Here is a 4,938-nt window from a genome sequence, read left to right on the forward strand (position 1 = left end):
TACTTTTACAAGTTTTACACTAGGGATATTAAACAAATAAATCTTAACATACAAAAGTTAAGGTGTAGATAAAAAACATCACTCTGAAAAGATATATTTTGTAGTTCAAATTTTTAAACTAAATTAAAATTATTTAGACTTGATTTCTTAAGTTGAAGAGATAGTTATAAAATTACATACAACTTAAAATTTGTTGAAAATAAAGTGCATTAATTTTTTAACACATATTTTTATAATTATGGCTGAAACATTAATATACATAGTAAATTTTTTATGTAAAAGTTTATTAAACTACCTAAAGTTTAATGAAAAAATTCTTAAAAAAAAAATCTAAAAACATTTGTTTTAAGTTTTTTCCAACATTATAAATGTATAAAGAAATGTAATATTTTCAATGAACTTTTATTAGTTTCCTCATCCAATAAACACTAATAGATAATTACAAATGCTAGTAATTCTAAACAAGAAACATATGAAATAAGATAGATATTTTAAAATATTACCATCATTTACATAGATGTTTACTCTTTAGTTTACAAACTTACTGTTCAGAAATGATTGCGGATTTAAACGAAATTTATAATACAAGATTAAAATCATAAAAAATTATCAGTTAACAAATAGTATATGTTAGTATACTTATTGTTGGTATATAGTCAATAATATTTATAAAAAATAGTTAACAAATGTGTACATACATAACGAACAAAACTCGTTTATTGCACTAGACTGTTATATTACTAAAAAAAGATTTGATATTTTAAATAGTTACTAAATACTCTTTGATAAATCGAGAAACTTAGTGCTGACTACATCGTTTAAATATTATATTATCAGAATTATAAATAAAAGTTTACAGATTTTTATTCTAGTTAAATGGTAGAGAAAACTTTGTTTTTGTTAACTAAAAGAATAACAGGGGCGTCGCGTGGGGTGTTAAACTGTCGCAATTGCACAATCTCAATATTTTGTAAGTAAAAGTTAAGTATCTATAAGGTTTCATTTAATTTTTAGAATAAAATATTTTCATAAACTCAAATTTACACAACGACCATTTTGCTCACTAAACTGCCGCAAACTCTTAGCTGCCTGTTCAAATGAAGTCAAAAAAGCAAAATTTCTTTAAGAATTACCGCAAAATCAATATCTTGCGGTAAGTACACTAAGTTGAAAATTCCTAAAACAGTACTAGCTAAGTATTTTTCACAAGCCATTGTAAACTAAAAATGAAAACGAAGCTAAGCAGAGAAGAGGAAACTCCAGCAGAGGCAACTCAAGCAGAGGCAACTTGAGCACAGGCAGAGCACGGTCAACTCGAGCAAGGATAGCTCTAGCAGAGACAACTCGAGGACTGGTAACTCGAACAGATGCGATTTGAGCAGAAGCAACTCGAGCAAGGGCGTCTCCGCGATTTTTTTAATTTTCTGCCCTACTAAAGAAATTAACCACAAGAAATTAAATATTAATTTTATATCTAGATTTAATTTAAAAAACGATCAACTGTAAAAATAATTCTAAATGCTAACTATTACTATCTTTTTAGTTTAAATTGAGTTTATTTCTGCAGAAACTAGCTTAACCTTTATTTTATAGCTTTTTGAAAACTACACTAATTAATTTTCATACCTAATAAAAAAAGTTAAACTTAAACTTAAACTTTTCCAGCTAACTTATTTATTTATAACTAACTAGTTGAACGTTCTAAACCTACATCTTTCAAAGTTGAAGTAGTGAAGTTTATAATTAAATTAACAATACAATTTGTTTGTTTTTTTTTACTATCACTGTTACCCCTAACCATTACCCCGGTCGGTTGCTTTGTTTTATTAATTTTTATCATTTTTTTCTTAATAATATTTTTTTCGTTTTTTTTTACAGTAATATTTTACTCTCGTGCAAAAATGTAACTCGTTCAAAGTTGACTCTTAGTGGAAAATCGTCTCCGTGTAATTTTGTTCCCTCGTTCAACATTGTGTCCTCGTGAAAATATTGCTTTGGGCATATTTAGCTTGGTGGAATTTTATTCTTGTGCTATTTAGTCTCGTCGTGCAATTTTGTCTTCGTGCAACTTAGACCCATTCCCAAATAGAAGGATAAAACTGATGTGATGCCATTTCATTTTCATGGTGATATAGATATTAAATACATCTTAAATTACTTTTCGTTATTAGAAAATATAATTATTGAGAGCTCCTTCTAAGAGTAAAAGATCTAGACCTATTTTTCATAGAAACTGCATGTAAATTTAATAAAATTAGTCTAATTTTTTTTTTAAATATAAAAAGTTCTTATTTAATTAAACAATAACTGTTTATCTGTATGAAGTGTTTTTCAGCTTTAAGTATGTTATTGTTTTCACATTATTATAATTTTAAGTTTATGCAACATTTTTGAATATGCAACATTTTTGTTTTTGTTTATATTCTTCACACATGAATAAGTTTTTAAACAACAGTATAATTAACTAACCTTGTTATATGCAGTTTCATATTTTATTTTTGCTTGAAAAGGTCGCAATCTCTTGCCACCGAAACCGGTCGCGAATAAAATATACAATTTGCATAAATCTATTTAAGTTTAAGTTCATAAAGTGTTATACATTTAAATTAATTAATACTTAGATTGTTAGTTTGTATAAATGTTTTAATTCTCTAATTTAAAAGCTTATTATCAAATCCTTTTTAGTTTTAAACTCATCACAGTTTTTTATAATTGTATTTACTTATAAAAGTTTTATTTACAAGACTGAACTTTTAGCATATAAAGTATAAAGTTTTATCTATATATTATATTAAAGCTTTTACCTTGCTAAGGGCTATATCATACACATTCTACTAAGTATGGAGTTGATATTAAATAATATTTAATTTATTGTTAATTAGTAAAAAAATATAAACCCAAGCATATTTATAGTAGAAAAAAATAATAAGAAATCTGATTTGGTAGTAGATGTGATTTAGTCTTTTATTAAAACAGCATAATAACGTTTCTTGGGACACACTTTTTTTTACCTCGGAATGGCTCCAAATGTACTCTTTTAAAGTTATAAATTACAGTTTCTAACAAGTTTTCTTTTAATTTTGTCTTGATGTAACATATCCTTCATTAATTGCTTTGGTGCAATGTAAATTTAGGGATATTGAATATGCAGAAACACAGTCATGCACCTTTTTCTATTTTTGCGTATAACAAATGCTAAAAATATTAATAGCAAGTAAATCAAAACATTTAATGAAGGACATGTTATATCAATAACCAAAGTAAAACAAAACTTGTTAGTATTAGTAATTGATTACTTTAAGAAAGTGTATTTGGAGCCATTCCGAAAGAAAAAAAGGGTGTCCCAAGAAACAATAGCATACTATTTTAATAAAAGAGTTAATCACATTTATTACCAAATCAGATTTCTTATAATATATTACTACTACGAATATACTTGATTTAATATTCTTTTAATTATTTAAAAAAATAATAATTAGTTGTTAATATCAACTCATTACCTAGTAAAATGGAAATTTACTATATGTATTATATAGGCCTTAGCAAAATAAAACTTTAATTTTTTAAATAGACAAATTTTAAACCTTATTAAGTGTTCAGTCTTGTAAATAAAACTTATTCATAAATAAATACAATAATGAAAAACTGCTATGAGTTTTAAACTAAAAAAGATTTGACACTATGCTTTAAAAAAAGAAAATTAGACCATTAAAACAAACTAAAAAACTTAGTTTCAATTAATTTAAATGTATAATACTTTAAAAACTTATAATCATGTTGTTGTAACACATCAAAAGCAGTCAAAATGTTTTTAATATATGCCTACAATTATAAGCTTTAGTTTAAGATATAAATCGTAAGCAAAGACATGCATAAATGATTTTATAACTGTTTTAGTCGAAAAATATATTACCTTTAGGGTTGAGTTGTTTATTTTTTCAACGCTTTTTTTTGCAAAATTTTAATTTTTTTTGAAGATTTTTCTTAATGATGTTTTAACACATCCTAATTACATCTTCTCAAATAAACTTAACAATGTGTTTAAAAAAGGTGCTGTAGTCCCTGGCCCTATTTTATTCAAATGATATAGTTCAAATTTAAGTTAAATTTAGCCCTAGTGCTTAAGTTTGCATTTTACTTTTAAACCAATCTACTCATTTGAACATTTTAGCTTTATCTTAAAATGGCAAGATTTTATGTAAAATGTTCTTTTGTGAACAAAGCAACTGTAATGAAAGATTCAAAAATGTTGAGCTATTAATTATTTTCAACTGACTGATAATATGGTATAACTTTGTTTTCAGCAGCAAGCATGAAGTTGAACCACAAAAACCTAAATGTTATTTAGAATAATAGTTAGTGTTCATTGTTTATTTATGTTAAAATTTTTTGATGTTATTACTATAGTTTTTTGTTCACTTAAAGATTGTAACCCCGTAATATTTTTGAATACAAAAACATGCTAAGTAGGGCAAGTCCAATTTCTATAAACTAAACTTTAGAAATATAAACTTATAATTTTTTTTTGTTTTAAGTAATAGTCATAGTTGAAAGCCAAATCTTATGCTTAAAGGTAAAATTTATAGGTTAATTCAAATTTCAAATTTCATTGTACTTATAACAACATAAACTTATAAACATATTCCAAGAAATTTTTTGAAATTTCAAAAATTTTACACATATTTTAACTTTTAATGCTTTACTTTAATTCACTTTTCTAGACAATTTTTAGTAATAGCTTTTTTTTTTAATTTATATGAGTGTTTTTATATTTCTTACAATAAAACAGAGTTACAACTTTACGCTAGTCGTCTGAACTTATAAATGTTGTTATTTGATTAATTTAAGTTAAAGCTGACTTAAGTGGTTATTTAGAAAAAGTTTATTTTAAAAATAACAAAAATGTCATCATTATACACATTTTTTATTTAAAAACGC

This window comes from Thalia democratica, chromosome 2 (genome assembly GCF_965202585.1).
Source record: "Thalia democratica chromosome 2, ktThaDemo2.hap1.1, whole genome shotgun sequence".
Taxonomy (NCBI): domain Eukaryota; kingdom Metazoa; phylum Chordata; class Thaliacea; order Salpida; family Salpidae; genus Thalia; species Thalia democratica.